Below are 25,916 nucleotides of genomic sequence, written 5' to 3' on the forward strand. Positions count from 1 at the left end.
CAATGATGGTGCCAACTTGGGCCAGTGAAGCAACGTCCTCCACAACTAGACTGAAGAACAAAACGACAGCAACTTGTCTGTTCCCCTTCCCCCCAATTCACCAATAAAAATCTTTAAAAAAAAAAAGAAGTCTACAAACATTACAAAAGCAAAGGTAGAAACTCCCCAACTGGGAGTCAATTGAAGTGGTCTGGGCTTTGTAAGCTATTTCTTCTTATATCTGGAACTCCAGCTTGAGAAAGTATGTTAACCAAGTTAAGTGTGGAAAAAAAAATCTATTGTATTTCTATACACTAAGAACAAACATGAAATTATAAAAACGATACAATTTACATTAGTATAAAAACCAAATACCCAAGAATAACTCTCAGGAAAGGTGCCTAAGACTTCTACTCAGAAACCTGCAAGATATTTGTAAGATACATTTTTTAAAAAAATATAAAGAAATGGAGGGACATACGATGCTCATTGATTGGAAAATTTAACATAGTTGGCCCTCCATTATCTGTGGGTTTCGCACTTGTGGATTCAATGAACAGTGAATCAGAATTATTCAACAAAAGTACCAGAAAGATCGAAAAGCAAAACATGAATTTCAGCACTACGCTGAAGCCACGTGAATGAAGTGACGTGTAGGCAGACCCTGCTGTAACCTATATGCAAATATTACCCCATTTTACATAAGAGGCTTGAGTGTCTCTGGATTTTGGTGACCACAGGGACCAATCCCTCTTGGAGACTGAGAAATGACTATATTTTTAAAATGTCAGTTCTCCCCAAATTGAACTAAAGTTTCAATATAAACCCAAGGTTCAAAAAATCCCCAGCAGGTTTTTCTTTGGTGGAAATTGACAAGCTAGTTCAAAAATTTGTATAGAAATACAAAGAGCTGAGACTAGTTTAGCCAATTTTGAATAATACATGACATTGTTGCAAAACAGACAAAGAAAACAGGCCCATGGGGAAAAAATGGAGTCCAGAAATAGACTCATGTATACAACTACTTGATTTTCAACAAAGGCACCACTGGAAAACCATGGGGAAAGCATGATTTTAAAAAGTGATGGTAGGGCCAGCCCAGTGGCGTGTTGGTTAGGAGTTGGCTTGGAACACCAGCTCTGAGCAGCAGGGCCCTGGTTCAGATCCCACATAAGGGCCAGTGATGCTGCGCCCTCTACAGCTAAGATGGTGAACAACAGCTCAACCTGGAGCTGCCATGAGTTGAGTCGCCAGCGTAGGATACAATGGGGCTGGGTAGCAGCTGGCGTGGGCTTTCGTGAGCCGCCATGAGCTGCTGTGAGCGGCTGTCCAATGGCTGGCGAGCAACTGCCTCACCCAGGAAGAGCGCAATGATAATATCAACATGGACCAGTGAATCGACGTCCTCCACAACTAGACTGAAGAACAGAAGGACAACAACTTGTCTGTTCCCCTGCCCCGATTTCCCAACGCTGTTCCCTCCCCCAACTCCCCAATAAAATCTTAAAAAAAAGAAAAAAAAGAAAGTGATGGTAGATGAGTTGGATATTCATATGGAAAAAATAAACCTTGACCCTCTACTTCACATGATACATAAAAATACAGATGGGTTGTACACCTATGTGAAAGGTAAAATGATAAAGCATCTAGAGTAAAACATAGGATAATATTTTCAGGAACTCAGGGCAGGCTTAACACTTCTTAAACAGCACATACAAAGCTCTTGCCCTTAAGAAAAAGACTGATAAATTGAACTTCATTAAAATTAAAATTTTTTACCCATCAAAAGATTCCACTAAGAAAATGGAAAAGAGGGACAGCCAGTTAGTTCAGTGCTCATAACACCAAGGGCGTCAGTTTGATCCCCGCATGGGCCACTGAGCTGCGCCCTCCACAACTATTATAGATTGAAACAACTACTGGTCTTGGTGCTGATGGGTCCTGGAAAAGCACACTGTTCCCCAATAAAATTTTTTTTTAAATGGAAAAGAAACTGAAATGGGAGATTATATCTCTATCTATACCTATATGCATCTCTACCTATATAGTATATAGCTTTTTATATAATCATATACAATTTAGATTTTCTTATATATAATATATAACTATTATATATAATATATAGTTTATATATTATATACACACATATATCCATTTGTACTCAGAAGATATAAAGAACTCCAACACAATCGTAAATAACTCAGAACTCAACTGTTAAAAAATTGACAGGCCCTTCACAAAAGAAGTCATCCAAGTGGATAATAAGCATATTCAAAGGTGTTCAAAATCATTATTCATCAAGAAAATGCAAATGTACCTCCCAGTGTGTTACTAATACCTCAAATGACTAAAATGAAAAAAGCAGACTATTCCAAGTGCAGAAGAGGATCCGAAGTAACAGGAACTCTCAGTCCTGACACAGTTTTCAGGTAGGCATGTACACTGGTGCCACCAGGCTGGGAAACTTCAGCTGAACAAAAGACCCAACCATTCCATTTCAAGGTCAGGCACCGAAGGGAATCGTGAACATGTACATACACACACAGACACGCGCCAGTGTGTTCATAGCCTTATTTACAACCTCCCCAAACTGGAAAGAACCTAAGTCCCTGGTTTCCCTATATCTTTTTTCCCTCGCTGGTGATTCAGGAATGGGGTCCATTTAAGTTCCTCAAGTTGGTCATCGTCTTCAACGTGACCCAGGTGGGGACTGGGGCTTGAAAGCGAAAGGTGGGGTGCGTGGTAAAGTAAAATTACCTGTTTCCCATAGGAACCAAGAAGAAATGGGGCGGGTGAAGAGGGACTCCCCAGAAGGGCCAGATAAAGAGCCAGCAGGCCGCCCGAAGGGGAAGTGTCACGAGGGAGGGACTTCCCAAAAGGGAACACAGAAGAAAGGGCTCCGAGCTGATCTCTGGTCTTCAAGAATTTGTGCCCACCTGTCCTCCTGCTGGCCGGCCTCCTCCCTGATCTCCCTGCCTCTCTGGGTGGCCCCTCCAACCCAGTCCTCATTCCAACGCTGGCGCTCTGTGGCTCCCCATTGCTCTTCCGAGAAGACCCCAAATTCCTTCGCCCAGCATTCAAGACATTTCACCATCTGCCCCCCCGCCAGTGTTCATCTCAGACTCTAGACACACCAGCTTCCTGACAGCTTCCTCAGCACCCCGACTTGTCTGGCTTCCACGCCTTCGCACGTGCTGTTTCTGCCACCGGAACTCTCTGCCTACCTTGGCTGACTCTCCTCTGTAAATCTTTGACCTCTCTAAAGCGAATGAGTCACTCCTTCCTCTGGGGTCCATCCCTGTGCCACAGCACACTGCTCACGGTGCTTTCAGTGACATTCTGAGCAGCCACCCAGGCAGGGACCTGCCAAATCCCCAGAGATGAGCCAGTGCCTGACACACAGGTGCTCAAAACATTGAGTGGCTGAAAGAAAATGCTTTCTGTCCTAACGAAGTTTGAAGCTTAACCTCAATGTAGACAGTACCCTCCAACCTTAAAGCCTATTCTTTCGGACTCCTCTTTCTTAAATTCCGTGCACTAGCGGTGTACGTGTGTGTGTGTGTGTGTGTGTGTGTGTGTGTAATCTTTACGTGCTTCATAAGAATAAAAGCGCCAATGCTCCAACTTTTTTCTCCACCTCAGGCCCTTTGCACATGCCATTCCCTCTGCCTTGGACACTTTTCCTCGTGCTTCTTTGCTTTCTCAGCGTCAGGTTTTAACCACAATGTTGCCTCCTCAAAGAGGCAATCTAGTCAGTCTGAAATGGATCTTCCTGGCGGTTCTCTGTGCCACACATCCCTTTGTTCATCTCCTTCACAATTGTAATACTAGCATTAGCTTAGCAAATGTTCCTGTTTTTGTGTTTATGACCCACTTGTATCTCTGTCCTGGAGCTGGGAAATTTCCCTGTGCTGTTCGCCACAGAATCCCCAGTACATAGAAGGAGTCCTGGAACACAGCAGGTGCTCAACAAGCAGCTGAAGAAAAACAGGGGCTGAATGAATGAGGCTAAGAATGGCTGTGTCCAGTCATACGAAGAGCAGCCCTGAGGCAGCCCCCAAAAGGTCTCTGTTTCCCCCATCAGCTTCATCACGGTCCCCAGGAACTTCCCCCCACCCCAGGCAACACCCTCAGTTGCCAGGGTCTGAGCAATCACGTCTGCTGTCATCAGATTAGTAACAGGAACTTTCAGAGAGGGACAGTGGGTTGCCCGGGGTGAAACAGCTAGTTCTAACCAAAGCAGAGCTCTCAGGCTGGGGGAGAACCAGCCTGGTGACCCTGAATCAGAAACAAGGCTCTGCCACTCTGTCACAGTGGGACCCTTTCTCTGGACACTCCAAAGTTAAATCTTATTCAGTCTCTCCCTTTCTCTGAGCCTCAGTTTTCCTCATCTGTCAAGTGGGGGCTGTGCCCTGTGGCCTGGTCTGGCTGAGAGGGTGTGAGGTAGGGGCTGGGCATACTGTGAGTGTTTGGGTAATGTTAGCTGCTTTTTTGCTTTTTTGTGAGTGATGAAGGGTGGCTTGTGGGTGTCTGAGGACACATGTGCCAGGACTCTGGAGTTATTCCTTAGCCAGTAGCAGCTGACCATGAGGAGATGGGCCTGTCCCTTCCCAGTGTGCACAACCTTTGAGCCTGTGGAACCGCTCAGTCTCCCTCTCTCCCAGGCGGGCCAGGAGTCCTCGTCCATGAAGCCTGTCTTCACCTAAACAACCTTTCCCTCCTGTAACTTCCCCCAGACTGTACAACCTCTCTCAGTTACTGTAACCACATCTCACTCCAGCCCCATTTCCCACCGGCCCAGGAGGGGCTGGTGGTTAAGGCAGAGAAAGAAAGGATGCTTTGAACCACATCTGCTTGAGGCCACGAAGCGGGGGTGGGGGTGGGGTGGGGTGGGGTGCAGGCAGGCCTGGCAACCGGCCTTTATTTCTTCCTTGCCCAGAAGGCCCCCACCAGCCTGCCCCAGCCCTGGATAAAGCAGCCTGAATGTTGATGATTTGTACTGGAAAAAGTTCGCAGGTCTCAGTTTACATCATCAGGCTTTTGGGCAGATGAGGAAACAGAGGCCCAGAGACATCCAGAGCCAACCAACCCTCGAGGATGTAGAGAGAGGAGGGGCCAGGGCCTGAGCGGGAGCCAGGCTGGGACCCTCGCCCACCTCCTTGGGGACAATTTGCATAGCCAGATCCTCCCTGGGGGCTGTGGGGGCAGCAGGCTGGCTGGGTCCCTGCCACAGATGTCCTGGCCATTTGGGGGGCCCTCGGTGGGGCCCCTGCCCACACCCTGAGGAAGGGAATGTTCTCAGGTCGTTTCAGAAGTTCCAGATTTACTCAGAGCTCTCATTTGAGCTGTCAGAAAAAGTCCCTTTGGCCGTTTGCCAAGCAAGGAGTGGGGGCGGTGGCACCTGTGAGCCTTGGGGTGGGGGTAGGGCTGCTCCCCTTTTCCCCTCCCCCACCCCTCAGGTTTGGAGGTCACTGGAGGGCAGGGACTGGAGGGAAAAGCCTGCAGGGAGGGGGCTGTGAGAAAGTGCCTGTTCCCCTGTCTTCACAGCTTTCTTCCCTAGGCTTATAAGCGACCCCCTGGAGTGACCCTAGAAAACCCCACCCCTCGAGGAGTCTGTTTCCCCATCTGTGAAAGCGGGGAGTAGAATCATCCTAAGAGCTGTCACTGATTGAGGGTTAGCATACCCCAGAAGCTATGCCAGATGTCCTAGCTAATATCACGGCAATTATTACCGATAATATTAAAAGTAAAACATCATCGCCGCTATTTCTTATGAGCCATTTGCTGGCCTCATCACACTGGCTCTGTCCGTCTGTACCCCACTGCACCCCCAGGACCCAGGACAGTGCCTGACACACAGTAGGTGCTCAATACATGCATATGAAACAAAACCTCACAACCAGACCGAGACAGGCGTCCTTATTTCCATGTAACAGATGAGGAAACAGGTTCAGGGAAGCTCGTGGCTTCCTCAAGGTCACGCAGGTGCCAAGTGATGGAGCTGGAACTCAAATCCAGGTGGGGCGGATTCCAAAGCCCCACATCACCATCAGTGGTGTCTGTAAAGCAGAGGCAGTGCCCCCACCTCACCACCAACGCACTGGCTCCCCTCCCTGGCTGAGGGAGGAAGGGTGCCCTTCGTTCCTTGCATTCGTTTATCAGGCACCAGGGAGGACCTGATGCTGCAGAGAAGTCAGGGCCCCTCAAAGCATCTTTCCTCTTTCCGACTCTTGAACTGGCCTCCCCCTCCAACATGCCCCCACCCGCTGCCCGCCAGCTCTTCTGGGGCGCCAACCCCCACCTCTAGCTCCCCTCTCTCCCTCTCTGGACAGGTGCGAGCCTGCACCGCCAAGGGCTCAGGCCTCATCTCGTTCGCCCCCTTCTCCCAGGCCTGGCTCTTGGCCACCTGGGGGCTCTCAGCTTCCTCCACTGTTGGGTTGTAAGGATCCAGACACCCTGCCAGGGGTGGGGAACAGGTGGCCAGGGCCACCTCTCTGGGGTCTGCCTAGCCCCTTGGATCCAATACCCCCTCTTGGGAGGTGCCCCAAGACTGTAAGTCTTACTTTTACATTATTCTGTCCAACAGGTTGTGGCCTTGCTGTCAAACAGACTGGAATCCAAACTCAGCTCTGCATCTCATGGTCACAATTGACCCAGGGCAAGGTTCTCCCCACTGAGCCTCAGTCTCCTCATCTGTGAAATGGGCTGGATGAAGCCAGCAGCCTCGCCTGGTGTTGTGAGGATTATGGGAGACTCTCAAGTGTCAGCACCATGCTGAGCTCTGGTGCCAGGAGGACCAGGACCCCGGGGCCTGAGGGAGGCAAGACTGCATGTTCTCCAGTGTGTCCCTGCACCTTCTACCGGCCCACAAGAGTGGCCCTTCTCCTCCCCAAGCTCCAGGTTCCTCCCGATGCAAACCCCCTTCCTGGACAGGCCTTCAGCCAGCAGCTTTCATATTTTCATGCCTTCAAATCCTCACAACCAGCCCCACGAGGATGGAGCTGCCCTTGTTCCCATTTTGCAGATGAGAAAATTGAGGCTCCACGTAGCTAGAAGCAGCACAGAGACTCGCCCAAGCTCACCAGCTAGGGAGTCGCGTGGCTGGATTTTGAACCCCTAGGGTTTCCCCCACAACACCATGTGCTCCTAAACCCCCCCACGCTTCCCCTAGGGGATGGCAGGTGTCCTCCCAGGAGCAGCCCCTGACTTTGTAATGCCCCCTACCCTGGGGCATTTTGCCATTCCTTCCACACATCCTGACTTCCCACCCTGGGCCTTCACTGTCCCAGCTCCTCTGCCAGAAGCACGTCTGCCTGTCCCTTCCTTCCCCTCTATTTCACAAGTCAAACTTCAAGCCATCTTCCCAGGCTCAGCCTCCCGCAGTCTCCTATACACCCCTCTCCTCCACGTGCACACACACGGAGCCAGCCTGCCTCACCCTCAGCCCACCCCCGTGCTTTCACCAGAAAGATGAGGAGACAGCATGTGGAGGGCAGGACCCGTCCGGAGTCACCTGCTTCCCCTGCTACGTACTAGTTGAGTCACCTTGGGAAAATCACTCTGCTTCTCAGAGCCTCAGTTTTTTTTGTTTGTGAAATGGGCACACCTTCTTTGGAAGGATTTGATGAAAGAAAGGAGATAAAACACACAAAAGCTAGCGCTAAGCTGATGCCTCCCTCCTACCCCCAAAATGGGCCCCCTAGAAGTGTTATACATTCACACTCATGCCGCTCCTGCCCGGCTCAGCTGCCGAGAACCGAGAACCGTAGTGACTGTCGAGTCACGCTCAGTCTGGAAGCACCTTTCCCTCTCCGGCTCCTGGCCTTTAGGGGACTGGTTTCATAGACAGCTCTTGGGGTGCTCTCAGCCATGCCCCTGCCCTGGGTCTCCAGCAGATCCACACAAAGGCCCCCAGTCACACTGAGGTGAGCTGAACAAGAGACTCCAACCCAACCCTGCTGGCCTCACTGTCCCCAGCTGTGATGAGGGCATAGGATCCTCCTGCATCCTTCTACTTTGGGCACGGACCGGGCCCTCCGGGGCAGAAAAGGTGCCCTGGTTCCCGCCGAGCTTGGTGGCTGGAGCCCAGTTACCTGCTCTTCCAGCTTGTCCCTCAGACATCCAGTCCGTGCGTTCAGGGCAATCCAGTGGGCTCCCAGGGGTGGCAGCTGGGCTCAGCGAGGGGCGGGAGATGAGGGTCTGAGAGAGCAGCCAGGGAGGGGTTCGGGTGGGAATTCCGAAGCCTGCCCTGAGTCACCAACCAGACAGGCATAGGACCTGTCACCCGGACAGATAGCAGCTGGGCTCGGGGCACACACAGGAGCCAGCGGGGGGCCCAGGCAATGGTCAGTTACATCCCAGAGAGGTCACACAGGGAGAGAAGATGGTCATTGTAGGACAGGGAGTGATCAGCTGGGGATGGACAGACAGCAGACATGGGCTGGTCAGGGAGGTAGACGGACAGGAGGAGTCAATGAACAGGACAGGTGGCCAGCCAGGCAGACACACAGACAGACAGACAGACAGACAGGCAGGCAGAGAGGCAGGCAGGCTGTCAGTCAGACTCAGGCAGAAGCAGGCAGACATCTGAACCCCGAGCCCATCAGTCACTCAGTAGAGAGACACCCGTGGATCTATCAGAGGCAGCGGCTGCCATCCCTGCCCCAGAGCGCGTGTGGGGCTGGAAGAGGAGGATGTGGTGAGAGCTCCCCGCCAGCCCCGCCCACAGCACCGCTGGCTCCGCCCCGAGAGAGTGAGAAAGAAGTGGGAGGGGACCCCGCCCCCTGGCCGGGCCCACTGCTCCTCAAAGGTCACCTGCTAGGAATACATTGGGGTCACCAGGATGACATCATCCCCACAGGCGTCAAGGTCATGACCCATGAGGCAGGCAGAGCAGCTGTGGGCAGATGTGGAAACGGAAGCTCAGAGGGGTGCAGAGGTGCCATAGCTGGACCTGGAGGCTCCTGGTGGTCCTGAGAGACCAACTCTCAGCTCAGAGAAGACAGAATCCAAGACCAGAGCTTGTTCAAGGTCCCACGGTGATGTGGTGGCAGTGCCCCTCTCCTAGAGTCTGCCACCTGGTCTGTTTCACTCAGGCATGCTCCCTGCCTGGCCCAGTAGAGGTGGGAGCTCAGGACCTCCTTCCAGACTCTTGGCCCCATTTCCTTTGAATCCAGCTACCTGCTGCAGTGCTGCAGGAGGCAGGACCCAGTCTCCACACCCCGGAGAAGACAGTCCCTCGGGGGCATGTCCTATCACCTCTCTTTTGCCTCGCTTTGTCCATCTGTCACTTGGGGACACCAAGCCCTGAGGGGGAGGCAGCCATTAACCCATGGGAACTCCGGGGGAAAATAGAGAAAAGAATTCTCTAGAGAGTTTTCATCTTGCTGACAAGCCAGGAGCCCAGGAGAGTCTCAGATGTCTCTGACAGGTATTGAAGAAGCCAGGGGACAAAATTCAGCCAACTCAGGCCCAGCAACCTCAAAGGAAGAGCGAGAAAAATGCTAGTACTGCAGCTGCCGCTGTTACTGTCTTGCATTTTGTAGGCACCAAGGTGATCTCATTTTATCCTACAAACCCTGTGAGGCAGACAAGATTATTCCCTTTTACAGAAGGAGAAACCAAGGCTCAGAGGGCTTCAACGTCACACAAAGCTAAGAAGTGTCACCGCTGGGGTTTGAACCTGGGTGTATCTCATTTCTAAGCCTGCACCAGGCTGTGGAAATGGGCCCAAACCAGGATGACAGGGCACCTACCAGGCAGATGGGAGCTATTTGGTGCTGTTTTTTTGGTGACACAGGGTGGTTCGAACACGCATGCTATCTCTCCCCAGCTGACTCATTTTTGGGAAACAATTTACAGCTAATCCACATGACCACTCCAAAGAAAAAAAGAAAGCATCTTGCTCTTTATTTGTTTTATTTTTTTCTTTATTTTTTTCTTTTTCTGGATGTTTTTGAGGAACTTAAGTACAAATTCCCCTGTGGCCAATGTGAAGGACGTTTGCCCTATAGAAAAGCTCTCTTCCCCACCAAGAAAATATTGCGCGTTCTCAGAACACATCTTGGAAGAAAGCCAACTTTTCTTTTTTCTTTTCTCTGGGTCTTCAGGGTGAGTTTACTGATGCCACGTATCAGATATTTGCAGGGATGGAAAGTTCAAGAGAAGAAACAGTAAAACAGAGCTAAGGTTTGCTGAGAGCTTACTCTGTGTCAAGGTTTTAAGGACTTAAAGGATGCAGCACTCAGAATAACTCAGGAAAATGGTTATCATCATCATCGTCATCATCATCATCATCATCCCTAGTTAACAAGTAAGGAAACTGAGGCTCAGAGAAGTTAAGTGACTTGTCCAATGTCACTCGTCTGGTGAGTGGCAGGTTGGGGTTGAACTCAGTCATTTGGGCTCCTGAGTTGACTTTTTTTTTAAGATTTTTTTGTGATAGGAGGGGGGCAGAATTGGGGAAGGGAACAGTGTTGGGGAATTGGGGAAGGGAACATTGTGTTTTTCCAGGACCGATCTGCTCCAAGTGAAGTTGTTGTCCTTCAATCTTAGTTGTGGAGGGCGCAGCTCAGCTCCAAGTCCAGTTGCTGCTTTCAGTCCAGCTTCGGGGATGCACAGCCCACCATCCCATGCTAGAGTCGAACCGGCAACCCTGTTGCTCAGAGCTCATGCTCTCACCAACTGAGCCACCCCGCCGACCCTGAGCTGACATTCTTCATCATTCACTACCCTGCTTCTGGGTGTACGAGTATGTCAACCCAAGAATCTTCCCTCCCTCCTCCTGCCTGACCCCCCACACTTCTTCCCTCCCTCCCCTTCTTCTCTCTACCCACACACCCACCTATATACTCAGCCACTCTATCCACCCACCTGTCCAACCATCCGTTCTCTCCTTCCTGCCTTCTACCCACCAATACAAAGTGGGCCCTTCCTTGGTGATGTACTAGGGCTACCACACAGGACAATACACAAGTGACAGCCCTCACGGAGCCCGTGAAGCCACAGATAAAAAAAGAAGTAATGGGTAAACTAAGCAAATAGCACTAAGTGTCATAGAAAACCGGTGAGAGGGCAAGGCAGCGACATGTAGGGGCACACTCGATGCTAAGAAGCACCCAACCGTCGGGAAAACATTTTAGGCAGAAGTAACGGCAAGTGCAAAGGCACTGAGGTGGGAGGGCACGTGGCTTGCTCCAGAAACTGGAGAACATGGTGGCCGAATAGAGCGAGCACGCAAAGGAATGCTAGGAGCAGGATCACAGAATTCCCCGTGCATTCCCCATGGGACCTTGTAGGACCAGCAAGGAAGGTAGATTTGGTTCCAAGGGAAATTGGAAGTCCTCTGAGGTTTCCATCAGAGGAGTGGCTTGATCCAATTTACATTTTCAAAAGAGTGCTCAGGTCATAACAGGGAGTGGACCGGTTGCCGCAGAGGCCACTTAACCGCTTGTGTTTGAGAAGTAGATGCTTTTGAAGGTGGAACTTTAACAGCTACCACATCCATTGGGGTAAACATGAGGCCCCTCAGAAATAGATCTGTGTTGAGGGAAGGGTCCCTTGAGGGGCCTCTGTGAGTCTATACATGTCTTGTGAGCGTGGCCCCCAAGGTCTCAGAAAGAGGGTATAATAGGATCTCTCGACACCCACCCAACACCCCCTATTACTCAGAGCTGCTCAACAGGGAAGAAGTGGTTCAATTTGCATTTCAGCCAAGGGGCCTAGAGGGAGTGGGGGGGAAATAATCGAGACAATCCTGTCCTTCACCCCATTTCCTCTTTATTTTTGAACAGTTTTATTGAAGAATCATTTAAAGAGCATCAAATGCAGCCATGGCAAGCACGCAATTCAATCATTTTTGGTAAGCTGACTGAGTTGTGTAACCACCACCACCATCTAATTGCAGAATAGTTCCAGAAAGATCCTTTCTGCCTGTTTGCAGTCATTCTCATCCCCACCCCAAGCCCCACTAACCACCTTTTAGTCTTGGCTGGTTTTCCCTTTTTTTTTGCTAGACTTTTCACATACATTGAATCATCCAACGTGGGATCTTTTGTGTCTGGTATCTTTTACTTAGTATAATGCATTTGAGGTTCCTCTGTGTTGGGGCATTCATTCATTTGTGTTGTTGAATAATATTCCATTGCATGGACATGTCACTTGGGCTCGCCCATTCACAAGCTGGTGGGCATTCCACCGGTGTTCACGTTGTCTTTGTTATGGAAAAAACTGCGATGAATATTGTCATGCAATGTTTGTGCAGATGTGCGTTTTCAGGTTGTTTGGGTACATACCCAGGAGTGGATGGCTGAGTCATACAGTAAGTCTGTGTTGAATTTATTGAGGAGCTAACAAACTTTCCCACAGTGGCTGCACCATTTTATGTATTTGTGAAGATTTTTATTAAAATACAGTTAACAGTCAATATTATATTAGTTTCAGGGGTACACCATAGTTATTCAACATTTATATTCCTAAAGAAGTGATCCCCATGATAACCCAGCAATCATCTGACACCATCCCATGCTGTCACAATATTATTGACTGTATTCCCCATGCTGTACCTTACATCCCCGTGACTTATTTGTTTTATACCTGGAAATTTGGACCGTTCATTCCCCTTCCCTTTTCCCCCTCCTTTTTCAATTTTTCAGTTACAGTTGATATTCAATATTATTTTATATCAATTTTAGGTGTACATCTGACACCATACATAGGTATTACAATATTATTGACCATATTCCTTGTGCTATACCCTACATCCCCATGACTAGTGTGTAACAACCAATTTGTACTTCTTAATCTCTTCCCCTTTTTCACCCATTCCCAACCCCCCTCCCATCTGGCAACCATCAAAATGTTCTCTGTATCTATGAGCTTGTTTCTGTTTTGTTTGTTTATGTTGTTCTTTAGATTCCACATATAAGTGAAATCACACTGCATCTGTCTTTCTCTATCTGAGATACTCCACTCAGCACAACACCCTCCAGGTCCATCCATGCCACTGCAGATGGCAAGAACCCATTCCCTTCCCTGGCCGAGCAGTATTCCATTGTATGTATGTACCACCTCCTCTTTATCCATTCCTCCATCGACAGACACCCCGGCTGCCTCCACATCTTGGCCATTGTAAACAATGCTGCAATGAACATATGGATGCACACGTCCCCTCAAAGTAGCGTTTTAGGTTTCTTCAGATAAATACCCAGAAATGGAATTACTGGGTCCTTCTTTGTCGCTTCTTATAACCTTTGTTTTAAAGTCTATTTTGTCTGGTATAAGTATTGCTACCCTACTTTTATTTGTTTCCATTTTCATGAAATATTTTTTTCCCATCTCTTTACTTTCAGTCTGTGTGTGTGTTTTGATCTGAAGTGAGTCTCTTGTATACAGCATATGTAAGGGTTTTGTTTTCTTATCCATTCAGCCACCCTATGTTTTTGTTTGTTTGCTTGTTTTTTAAAGTTTATAATTTGTTTCCAATCCATTAGGATAAAACCCACTCTGATTGGAGCATTTAATCCATTTACATTTAAAGCGATTGTTGATATGTAGTTATTGCCATTTCTCCTCCTCCTCCTCCTCCTCCTCCTCCTCCTCCTCCTCCTCCTCCTCCTCCTCCTTCTTCTTCTTCTTCTTCTTCTCCTTCTCCTCCTCCTCCTTCTTCTTCGTATCTAAAGAAGTCCCTCTAACATTCCTTGTAATACTGGTTTGATGATGATGAACTCCTTTAGCTTTTTCTTGTCTGAGAAGCTCTGTGTCTCCTTCGACTCTTTTTTTTTTAAGATTTTTATTGGGGAATTGGGGGATGGGAACACCGCTGGGGAATTGGGGGAAGGGGAACAGACAAGTTGCTGTCCTTTTGTTCCTCAGTCTAGTTGTGGAGGACGTTGCTTCACTGGCCCAAGCTGGCACCATCATTGCACTCTTCCCCAGCAAGGCAGATCAGTCACCAGCCTCTGGACAGCCGCTCACAGTGGCTGCTGGCCGCTCACGCTGGCTGCTGGCTACACACAGTAGCCCATGGCAACCCACTGCAGCAGGGGCTGCAGCCTACGCCGTCACCGGCAACCCACAGCAGCCCAGCTCCAGGTTGAGCTGTTGTTCAGCATCTTAGCTGTAGAGGGCAGTGTCACTGGCCCGCATATGTGGGATCCGAACCGGGGCCCTCTGGCATCCCAAGCCAGCTCTTAACCAACGCGCCACTCGGCCGGCCCTGTCCTTCGATTCTTAATGATAGGTTTGCTGTGTAGAGTAATCTTGCTTGTAGGTCCTTGCTTTTCATCATGTTGACTATTTCGTGCCAATCCTTTCTGGCCTGCAAAGTTTCTGTTGAAAAATCAGCTTACAGTCTTATGTGAACTCCCTTGTAGGTAACTAACTGCTTTTCTCCTGCTGCTTTTAAGATTCTTTCTTTGTCTTTAACCCTTTTAATTATAATGTGTCTTGATGTGGGCCTGTCTGGGTTCATCTTGTTTGGGACTCTGCACTTCTTGGGCTTGTATGTCTATTTCCTTCACCAGGTTAGGGAAGTTTCAGTGATTATTTCTTCAAATAGGTTTTCAGTTCCTTGCTCTCTCTCTCTTCTCCTTCTGGTACTTCTATGATGCGAATGTTTGTAGGCTTAATGTCCCAGAGGCCCCTTGAATCCCCCTCATTTTTTTTGGATTCTTTTTTCTTTTTGCTGTTCTGTTTGGGTGTTTTCTGCTACTTTCTCTTCTAAATCGCTGATTCGGTCCTCTGCTTCAGCTAATCTACTGTTGATTCCCTCTAATGCATTCTTCATTTCGGCTATTGTATTCTTCATTTCTGACTGGTTCTTTTTTATGTTTTCTGTCTCCATTTTTATGCTTCCTTATTATTCTCTTTGTTGAAGTTCTCCCTGAGATCACTGAGCATCCCTATAACCAGTGTTTGGAACTCTGCACCTGGTAGATTGCTTGTCTCCATTTTGTTTAGTTCTTTTTCTGGAGCTTTGTCTTGTTTGTTTATTTGGGACATGTTTCTTTGTCTCCCCATTTTGGCTGCCTGCCCGTGTTTGTTTCTATGTATTAGGTGGGGCTGCTATGCCTCCTGGTTTTACTAGAGTGGCCTTATGCAGTAGGTGTGTTGTGGGGTTCAGTGGCACAGTCACCAGAGCTGGTCACCAGAGCTGGGTGCTCCAGGGGTGTCTCTTGTGTGTGCCCACCTGTTGTAGTTGAGACTTGATTGCTGTTTGCACATCAATGGGAGGGATTGACTCTCAGGCTGATTGATTGTTAGGACTGGCTGTGACTACAGTGGAGTAGCTGTTGTGTAGGGGCTGATCCTACACAGCAGGGTTCACTTTAGCAGGGCTCTGGTGCCTGTCCAGCCTGCCCTTTATGTGTGTCATCTTTGGAGGTGGCCAGTTGATGATCTGGCCCAGTCTGAAGCTGGCCACTGGGTCTTCCAGATCCAGGGCCTCCTGGGAGGAGACCCGCTGCAGGCCAAGTTCGGCCATAGCCTGTGCCCTGCCTGGGGCCACCTGGCACGAGCCACAAAGCAACCAGAGATGGCTGCTGCCTGTACTAGGCTTGGAGGTGCCTCGAGAGGCCAAGTCGCAAACCAAGGCCAGCTGTTGCTAGTGATGGGCTTAGGGCTGCTCAGCCAGAAGTATAAGACATGCCAAAGCCAAATGCTGCTTGTTAGGGTTTTGTGAACCTTTAAGAGATTTTAAGAATGTCTGCAGCATGAGCCAAGGCAGACTGTTTATACAGAAAAGCCACTGGAAGTGGCTTGAGTGTGCCCAAATACTGGGTGGGGTGGGGTCTCAGAATCACCAGGGTGGTGCAGACAAAAGGTGTTACCCAGGCTGATGGAGACTCAGATATGGCAGCCACCTGTGTCTGCACGCAGAGATGAGGAGGGCTCAACAAGGAAACAATGGCTTCCACCAGCTCCTCCCTCCGAGAGAAAGCTGCCCCTCCAGCCCTCAGCCTGAAGCTAGACACTTCAGTTCCTCCCCATATGTCCCTGGTGCCTTTCGAGCTGCTGCCCCAGTGCTGGAGCTCAGAGCGAGTGATTCCATCAGCGAATAAGTCCGTGCTTGGTCCCTTTAAGAGGGGAGCCGGGGAGTGCAGCTGCCCTCCATCTCACTCAGTCACAGTCTCTACTGGTTTTCACAACCAGAAGTTATGGGGACTTCTCCCCCACCAGCACTGAAACCCTGGGCAGGGGAGCCTGGTGTGGGGCTGAGACCACTCGCTCCTCAAGGGGGACCTTCATAGCTGAGATATCCCTCCCAATTTTTAATGGTCACAATTGGGCATGGGGCCAGGCCATTCTGCATCTCTGCCCCTCCTATGAGTCTTGAGGTGGCTTTTTTTGTATGTCTGCGGTTGTAGGGCTTTGGTTCAGCTAGACTTCAGGCGATTCTCAATAATGGTTGTTCTGTGGTTTAGTTGCAATTGATGTGGTCCTGAGAAGAGGAGAGGACAGCGTTTACCTACTCCACCATCTTGACCGGCTATCGCAGCTGCACCATTTTACATTCCCACGAGCAAGGTATGCGAGTTCTAATGTCTCCACACCCTTGTCCACACTCACTGTTTTTCTTCTTTTTGTTAGAGCCATCCTAATGGGTATGAAGTGGTATCTCCTTGCAGTTTAGCTTTGCATTTCCCTAATGGCTAATGATGAACATCTTTTTGTGTATTTGGTCATCATTTGTGTATCTTTTTTGGAGAAATGTCTATTCACATCTTTTGCCCATTTTTAAATTGCGTTGTGCTGTAGGCCGAATGTTTGTGTCTCTCTCCCACGTTTATATGTTGAAATCCTGGCCTTCAGTGTGATGGTATTGGGAGGCTGGGCCTCTGAGAGGTGATTTACGAGGCAGAGGCCTCATGAATGGGATTAGTGCCTTTATATTTGTAGTAAGTTTTGAAATTGGGAGTTTGAGTCCTCCAACTTTGTTGTTGTTTTGAGATTGTTTTAGCTATTCTGAGTCCCTTGCAATTCCACATGAATTTTAGGATCAACTTTTCTATTTTGGAAAAAAAAAAAGGCTAGTAGGATTTTCATAAAAATTGCATTGAATCCGTAGATTGCTTTGAGGAATATTTCCATCACAACAATGTTAATTCTTCTGTTACATGAATATAGAGGGGTTTTTTTTCATTCATTTAGATCTTCTTTCATTTCTTTAATCAATGTTTTGTAATTTCCACAGTGCAAGTCTTTCACCTCCTTTGTTAATTCTATTCCTAAGAATTTTATACTTTTTGGTGCTATTATATATGGAATTGTCTTTTTAATTTCCTTTTTGGATTGTTCATTACTAGTGAATAGAAACACAATTTTTGTTTGTTGCTCTTGCACCCTGACATTTTGCTTAACTTTTTAATTACCTCTAATAATTTCTTTGTGGATTGTTAGATATGGTATTATGACATCTGTAAATAGAAGTAGTTTTACGTTTTCAAAGAAATTTCTTGTATTTATTTTGTTTTGTTGAATTACTCCGGCAGTAACTTTCAGCACAATGTTGAATAACAGTGGTGAAAGTGGGCATCCTTGTTCCTGATCTTGCGGAGGAAGTCTTTCAGTCTTTCATCCATGGAGTGTGATGTTAGCTATGGGTTTTCATTATGGCCTTTATCGTGTTGAGGGATTTCCCTTCTATTCCTAATTGGCTGTGTGTTTTTATCATAAAAGAGTGTTGAATTTTGTCAGATGCTTTTCTCTGCATCATTTGAGATGATCGTGTGGATTTTTTCCCTTAATTTTATGAACATGGTGTATTTACTTCACTATGTTGTATATCTGAATCAGTATGTTGAGTCACCCTTGCATCCCTGGGATAAGTCCTATTTGGTAACAGTGCATAATCCTTTTAACATGTAGTAGGATTCAGTTTGCTGGTATTTTGTTGAGGATCTTTGCATCTATATTTATAATGGATATTAGTCCATAGTTTTCTTTTCTTGTGATGTCTTTGTCTGGCTTTGGTTTCATAGAATGAGTTAGGAAGTGTTCTCTTATTTTGTGAAAGAACGTCAGAAGAATTGGTGTTAATTCTTCTTTAAATGTTTGGTAGAATTTACCAGTGATGCTATCAGACTCTGGACTTTTCTTTGTAGATTTTTGATTACTGATTCAAATCTTTACTTCTTATATGTGTATTAAGAGTTTCTATTTCTTCGTGAGTCAATTTTGGTCATTAGTGTCTTTCTAGGAATTTGTCCATTTTATCTAGGTTATCTAATTTGGTGGCATACAATTATTCATGGTACTCTCATAACTTTTTATATTTCTGTAAGGTTGTTAGTAATGTCTCCATTTCCATTTCTGATTTTAGTAATTTGCAGTTTATCGCTTTGATCAGTCCAGCTAAACATTTGTCAGTTTTGTTGGTCTTTTTGTACAAACAACTCTTGGTTTTGTTGATCTTTCCTTCCGTCGGCTAGCTTTGGGTTTAACTTGCTCTTGTTTCTCTAATTCCTTAAGTTGTGCAGTTAGGTTACTGATTTTCAATCTTCCGCATTCTTTTTTTTTTTTTAAAGAAATTTTATTGGGGAACAGTGTGTTTTTCCAGGACCCATCAGCTCCAAGTCAAGTAGTTGTCTTTAATCTAGTTGTGTAGGGTGCAACTCCTTGGCCCATGTGGGAATTGAACTGCCAACCTTGGTGCTACGAGCCTGCGCTCCAACCACCTGAGCCAACTGGCAGCCTCTTTCTCATTTGTTAATGAAAGTTTTTACAGCTATAAATTTCTCTCTTAGCTCTGCTTTCACTGCATTGCCTACATTTTGGTATGTTGTGTTTTCATTTTCATTTGTCCCTAAGTATTTTCTAATTTCCCTTGTTATTCTTCTTTTACTCATTGGTTATTTTAAGAGTGTATTGTTTAATTTCCACATGCATATTTATTTCCCAGTTTTCCTTCTGTTGTTGATATTAAGCTTCATTCTTTGTGGTCAGAGAAGATAATTAGTATGATTCCAATCTTTTACAATTTATTGTGACTTACTAGACTTAAAAGTTGATCACTTTGTAAGGGATATAAGTGTCTAATCACCATGTTGTACACCTGAAAGTAATACAATATTGTATGTCAACTGCAATTGAGAAGAAAAATTATTGAGACTTGTTTGGTTGCCTAACATATGGTCGATCATGGAGAATGTTACATGTGTACTTGGAGGTCACTGCTGTTGTTGGGTTATATATTCTGTATATGTCTGTTAGGTTTAATTGATTTATAATGTTGTTAAAGTCCTTTATTTCCTTATTAGCCTTTCATCTAGATGGTCTATCCATTCCTGAAACTGAATATTGAAGTCTCCAAATGTTATCATAAAACTGTTTACTTCCCCATTCAATTCTGTCAACATTTGCTTCATTTATTTGGGGGCTCTGCTGTTTAATGCATATTTGTGTATAATTATGTCTTCTTGATGAATTGACACTTTTATCACCATATAACTTTCTTTGTCTCTTGTAACAATTTTTTTTTCTTGTAACAATTTTTGACATAAAGCCTAGTTTACTGATATTATTATAGCCACTCTAGCTCTCTTCTGGTTACTATTTGCATAGGATATCTTTTCCCATTTTTTCTCTTTTAACTTATTTGTATCTTTGGATCTAAAGTAAATCTTTTGTAGATAGCATATAGCTGGATTTTGTTTTCTAATTCATTCTGTCAATATCTGTGTCTTAACCAGTGAGTTTAATTCATTTACATTTAAAGTGATTACTGATAGGGAAGGACTTGCTTCTGCCATTTTGCTATTTGTTTTATGTATGTTATATCTTGTTATTCACTTCCTCCATTACAGTCTTATTTTGTGTTTGATTGACTTTTTCTAACGTACCATTTTGAGTCTTTTCTCATTTCCTTTTTTGTATATTTTTAGGTATTTTCTTAGTGGTTACCCTGGGGATTACAATTATATTAAATTTATAATACTCTTGTTTGAACTGATACCAACTTAGCTTCAACAGCATACAAAACCTCTGCTCCTATACCTCCATCCCCCACCCCCTTTATGTTGTTATTGTCACAAATTACACCTTTATACATTATGCACTCATTAAAAATGGATTTATAATTATTGTTTATGCATTTTTCTTTTAAATCATGTGGGAAACAAAACAAGAGGTTACAAACAAAAAATATAATAATGCTCGCTTTTACATGTATGTATGTATTTACCTGTACTGGTGTTTTTTATTTATTCATATAGCTTCAAGTTATTTCTAGTGCCCTTTCTTTTCAGCCTGAAAGACTCCTGTTTTGTTTTGTTTTCTAAATTGGTGAATTGGGGGAAGGGGAACAGACAAGTTGCTGTCATTTTGTTCTTCAGTCTAGTTGTGGAGGACATTGCTTCACTGGCCCAAGTTGGCACCATCATTGCGCTCTTCCCGGGCGAGGCAGATTAGTTGCCGGCTTCTGGGCAGCCACTCACGCTGGCTGCTGGCTACACACAGTAGCCCATGGCAACCCACTGCAGCAGGGACTGCAGCCTACGCCGTCGCTGGTGACTCACGGCAGCCCAGCTCCAGGTTGAGCTGCTGTTCAGCATCTTAGCTGTAGAGGGCAGTGTCACTGGCCCTCATATGTGGGATCCAAACCGGGGCCCTCTGGCATCCCAAGCCAGCTCTTAACCAACGCGCCACTCGGCTGGCCCCAGACTCCCTTTTAACGTTTCTTGTAAGGCAGGCCTAGTAGTGACGAACTCCCTCAGTTTATCTTGGATGTCTTAATTTCGCCTTCATTTTGGAAAGACATGGCTTTGCCAGATATAGAATTCTTGGTTGGTTGACAGTTTTTTTCTTTCAGTGCTTTGAACATGTCATCCCACTGCCTTCTGGCTTCTATGGCTTCTGAAGAAAAATCAGTAGAGGCTCCCTTCTTTGTGACTAGTCACTTCTCTCTTCTGTTTTCAAGATTCTCTCTGTGTATGCAACAGTTTGATTATAATGTGTCTTGATGTAGATTTGTTTACATTTATCATAGTTGAAGTTTTCTGAGTTATTTAGATGTTTAGATTCATATCTTTCATTAAATTTGGAAAGCTTTTGGCCATTATTTCTTCAAATATTCTTTCTGGTCCTTTCTCGCCTCTCCTTCTGAGACTGTTATAATGTTAATACACTTAATAGTGGTCCCATAAGTCCCACAGGCTCTGTTCATTTTTCTTCACTCTATATTTTATGTACCTCAAGCTGGGTAATTTCAATTTGTCTATCTTTAAGTAAGTGATTCTTTCTTCTGCCTGCTTTATGTTAAATGTTGAACTCCTCTGGTAAAGCTTTCAGCTCCAGAATTTCTATGTGGTTCCCTTTTATAATTTCTATTTCCTTATTGTTATTCTCTATTTTGTCATATAGTACTCTAGTTTCCCTTCATCCATGGTTTCCTTTAGCTCTTTGAGCATATTTTAGACAATTGATTTTAAAACTTTGTCTAGTAAGTTCAAAGTCTGGACTTCCCCAGGGATAGTTTCTTTTGATTTCTTTCCCCTGCAAATGGATCGAGCTTTCTTATTTCTTTGTAGGCTTTATAAGTTTCTGTTGAAAACTGGACATTTTGAATATGATAATGTGAGAACTCTGAAAACCCGATTCTCCCCACCACTCTTCCTCAGCAGGGCTTGCTTTTGTTGTTTGTCATGGGCTGTAGTCATCCATTCGTTTAGTGACTTTTTCAACCTATTTTTGCAAATACTGTATTCCTTGCCATGCACGTTCACTGAAGTCTCTGTTCCATTGTCTCAGAAGTCAGCCAGTGATCTGACAGAGATTGCCTAGTGCTCAAAAGAAAAAACAAACAAATAAAACAAACTAAAAAAGTTCTTTCTCAGCCTTTGTAAATTGTCTCTGAACTGAGACACTTCAGTGCTTAGCCAGACTAACTACAACTCTGTCTTAGCTTTCACCTGCTTGTATGGAGCCCAAAGATCAGCTGGAGGTGCCTCTCAGGTCTTTTCCGGTACATGCATTCAGCCTTGGGCATATGCAGATTCCCTGGTATGTGTGGAAGACTTTCAAAGCCCTATATCTTCCCCCTCAGCCTCCTCTTTTCCAGACATTTTGGTCTGTCTGCTGCTTACCCTGTCCGTTATCCCTTGCCCCAGTTGGATACTATATGTCTTCCAATTCTTTCATTAGGCACTGCCTAGGAAGTTACTCCAGCCCTGAGAGAGTTTCAAGGGCAGCAAAACAAAAGGAAGTGCCTGAACAGATCCCTCAGGGAGTACAAGACAGATCAAACTGCACAACCACAATTTTTTCTGAGAGCTAGGTCTTTTTTGGCCCTTTCTCATACTGGCAAGTCACACCAATAATGCTGACTACTGTTCCTACAGACACCACTGAGCTGGGGAATAGAAGATGGCAAGCACGTACACAAAAATGCTGCAACACTTTCTTACCAAGATCCCCAGTCTTTTTATCCATTGAGCACTCCCCTTGTTTCTGTAAAGTTTAATTAGAGTCCAGACTTCCAAAAAAATTTATTCTGACAGCTTTTGCCAGCTTAATGATTACTTCCCCATGGAAACTGATTCTTAGAATTCCCTGTTCTGCCATGTTTTCTTGGTGATATTTAATGGTGTTTTTTGAAGAATAAAAATTTTACATTTTATAGCAGTCCAATTTACAAATTTTTTTTCTTTTGTGCATTACACTTTTGGTGTCATATCTAAGAATGCATTGCCTAATCCAAAGTAACAAAATTTTCCTCTTATGTTTTCTTCTAAAAGTTTTATTGTTTTAGTTTTTACATTTAGAACTATGATTCATTTTGAGTTAATTTTTTGGTATGATGTGAGATAATGATCTAAATTTATCATTTTGCCTGTGGATATCCAATTGTCCCAGTATAATATGTTGAAAAGATTATCCTTTTCCCATTGAAGTACCTTGACACTTAGTTTGAAAATTAATTGACTATAAATGTATGGGTTTATTTCTGGACTCTCTATTCTGTTTCATGGCTTTATATGTCTATATGCCAGTGTCACACTGTCTTGATTACAGGAACTTTGTAGTAAGTTTTGAAATTGGGAAGCAAAAGTCATCCAACTTGATTCTGCTTTTTTAGAATTGTTTAGGTTATTCTGGGTCCTTTGCATTTCCATACGATTTTTTAGAATTGGCTTGTTTCTGAAAAAAATACCTGCTTAGATTTTGACAAGGATTGTGTTGAATCTATTGATCAAGTTGAGGAGTTTTGCCATCTTAAAAATATTGAGTCTTCTGATCCATGAACATGGACTATCTCTCCATTTATTTAGATCTTTTAAAATTTCTCTCAGGCACCCCCTTCCTCATCTATTTCCTTTTAAGGTCCAACATTGTGGGGCTCCTCTGATGGATCAAATGATCTACTGAGGGCCACAACCCTGGAAGGACAGGAGGTATTTCACTGGGACCTCACCACAAAGGAAGGTGACATCTAGAGGGTCGTGGCAGGAAGGTTGGGTTGTACACACATGTGACTGATATTGGGAACCCTTCCAACACAGTGGGCTTATTTCAAGAATATAAAGTATTCTTGAAATATATGCTTGAAATACAAAGGCTGACTATAAAGTAAAAACTAATACATAGGACCCTCAGTTATAAGTAACACAGAGTGGATATAATTATCCTGTTGTAAAACCTCACATTGGTGTGTATGAGGCTGTGGACCAAAAGGGGTGTGATTCACGCAGATGGTAAGAATATCTTAGAATTTTATCAATCTCTTCCCAAAACTCGGCTGTCTGGTGAGCTGATCAGGTCCCTTAGCCACTGATCACACGGATTTCTGTTTGAGGCATGAAGGAAGGATGGCTTCGTTTCTTCAGAAACAACTCCTAAGACATGGGTTCCAGTGCAAGTAGTGGATTTGGGAGGTGATCCCAGGAAACACTTGTAGAGTAGTGGTAGGGAAGGAAACCAATAGAGGTGCTTCAAAGGGCAGGTTCCTGCTGTGGAAACTTAATTCCATTGAGGACCTCTGGAAAACAGTGTAGAACATTCTTTCAAATTGTCCCTGACGAGAAACAAGGAAGCTAGGGTATGTCTTTACTACAACCCCTCTGTCATTGATGAAAGGCTGCTTATAGGGACATAAATCTGGCACTTCAAGCTGACCAATTGGATGTACCTGCAGCCAAAAATCAGCCCTTGAGCAGAGATGTGCAGGTATTTGCAGTAAGGATGCCTCCGTGTGTGCACTGAGAGGATAAGGGTGAGGCTTCAACATCTGCTACGGGCCACATGGCAGCAACCACGTGTTGTCACCCAGCTCCCATGCTGTCCTTCTTCTTCATATCAGAACCACAGTGTAACTCTGAACAGCAACATACCCAGCTAACAGACCGCTTCCCAGCCTCCCTTGCAGCTACTGATGGCTGTGGATGGAACTTCTGAGAGCACCTTTTGACCCTTCTACTCGTCCTCTTCCTCCTTTCTCCTGCCTAAAGTGTAGCTGTGATGGCTGGAGCTGAAGCAGCCATTTGAAGCCAAAGGGAAAGACCAAGGGACTCACACTTGACCCTGAAATCACAGGCCATAAGCCACTGTCAGCAACTACTTGCCCGCAGGCTTAATATTACGTGGGAGAATAAACCCTTAAGTGTTTTACCCACTGTGGCTGGTCATGTTATAGCAGCTGAGTGCAACCTCTAACTACACGAAGGGTTGAACAACTACCACAAAGAGAAAGGGGCTTATCTGTATACCCAAACTGGTGACATAAGTTATGCCGGGTACATATAAAAATACTGACAGCGTTGAAATGAACTAGGAAAAAGTGTTGAGTTAATAATTTATAAAGCATCCCTAAAGTGGAATACACTGCAGATATTAAAAAAGGGATAATTAATTCATATATCAACATAGATGATGTAGAAATAGATATTAAGTGAGAACTTTGGGTTATGTGAGTGGAAGTGCCGTGATCAAATTCAGTCATACATTTATATAGAGGTGACTTGTACTTTAAAACTTGTTTTAAAATTTTAAAACAAGTTTTAAAATGTTTTTTAAAACTTCTTCTAAAAATAAAAGAAGGCTGAGACACTTTGGCTGGGAGTCCTGAGCTGCCATGCAAGCCAGTCTAAGAACCCCAAGGTGGCCATGTTGTGGGGAAGCCAAGCTGTACAGAGATGTCGTGTGTGGGTTCTTTGAGCCATCCTAACCTAGGTGCCAGACATACAGGTGAATGAGTCATCCAATGGTTCTAGCCCCAGCTGTTAGATCACTCAAGACTTCAGTTTTCCCCAGCTGAGGTCCCAGACACCATGGAGAAGAGACAAACCATCCCTGCTATGTCCCATCCCAATGCCTGCCCCACAGAATCCACGATCATGAGAACATCGTTGTTTAAAGCCACTAAAAAAATAATAATAACGAAATAAAATAAATAAAGGGATGGAGTATTGCCTCCCATTCTCACTCCTTCTTTTCTCGGGCTGCCTTGTGGGCTTGGTGGTGGCCATCTTGGACACTGCAGACCAGGGCTCCATTCCAGGGATGGCAGAGCAGCGAGACAGCAGGAGTCTGGGGCCCTGCGTCATGGCCTTGTGGGGGACCATGCAGCCCTGGACACCTCCCTCTGCACGGTGGCATGGGAGAGAAACCTTTCTTATTTAAGCCACTGTCAACCTGAGTTTCTGTTGTAGACAACTGAACTAATACACATACAGATTTAGATACGGATGCGAGTGTAGACTTGGAAGTAAAGGTAGATTAACCCTGATGGAAGGATGGCTGGCTGTCAACACATGTTACTGAGGAAGAAGGATAAAACTGACACTGGGTAGAAACAGAATCTCTGTCATATCGCAGAAAATAAAGTAAAACAAATTGTATTCCTCAGGACCCATTATGAGTAACATTATTATTTCCATGGCTACTGTAGAAAACCAAACCAGGCAAGCTTAGCAAAAATGGGGATTTATTATGTCAAGTCGCTGAAG

General features: G+C 45.4%; 1 protein-coding gene across 1 annotated transcript in view; it reads right to left on the minus strand.

Annotated features, from left to right (window-relative positions):
- Positions 1-8,649, minus strand: part of IL21R (interleukin 21 receptor) — a 34,120-nt gene extending 25,471 nt beyond the window's left edge. The window contains exon 1 of the mRNA XM_019648414.1: positions 8,073-8,649. The gene's annotated coding sequence lies outside the window, so the exon portion shown is untranslated. The remainder of the gene's footprint in view (positions 1-8,072) is intronic.
- Between the last annotated feature and the right edge of the window lie 17,267 nt (positions 8,650-25,916).

This window comes from Hipposideros armiger, unplaced genomic scaffold (assembly GCF_001890085.2).
Source record: "Hipposideros armiger isolate ML-2016 unplaced genomic scaffold, ASM189008v1 scaffold_126, whole genome shotgun sequence".
Lineage (NCBI taxonomy): Eukaryota > Metazoa > Chordata > Mammalia > Chiroptera > Hipposideridae > Hipposideros > Hipposideros armiger.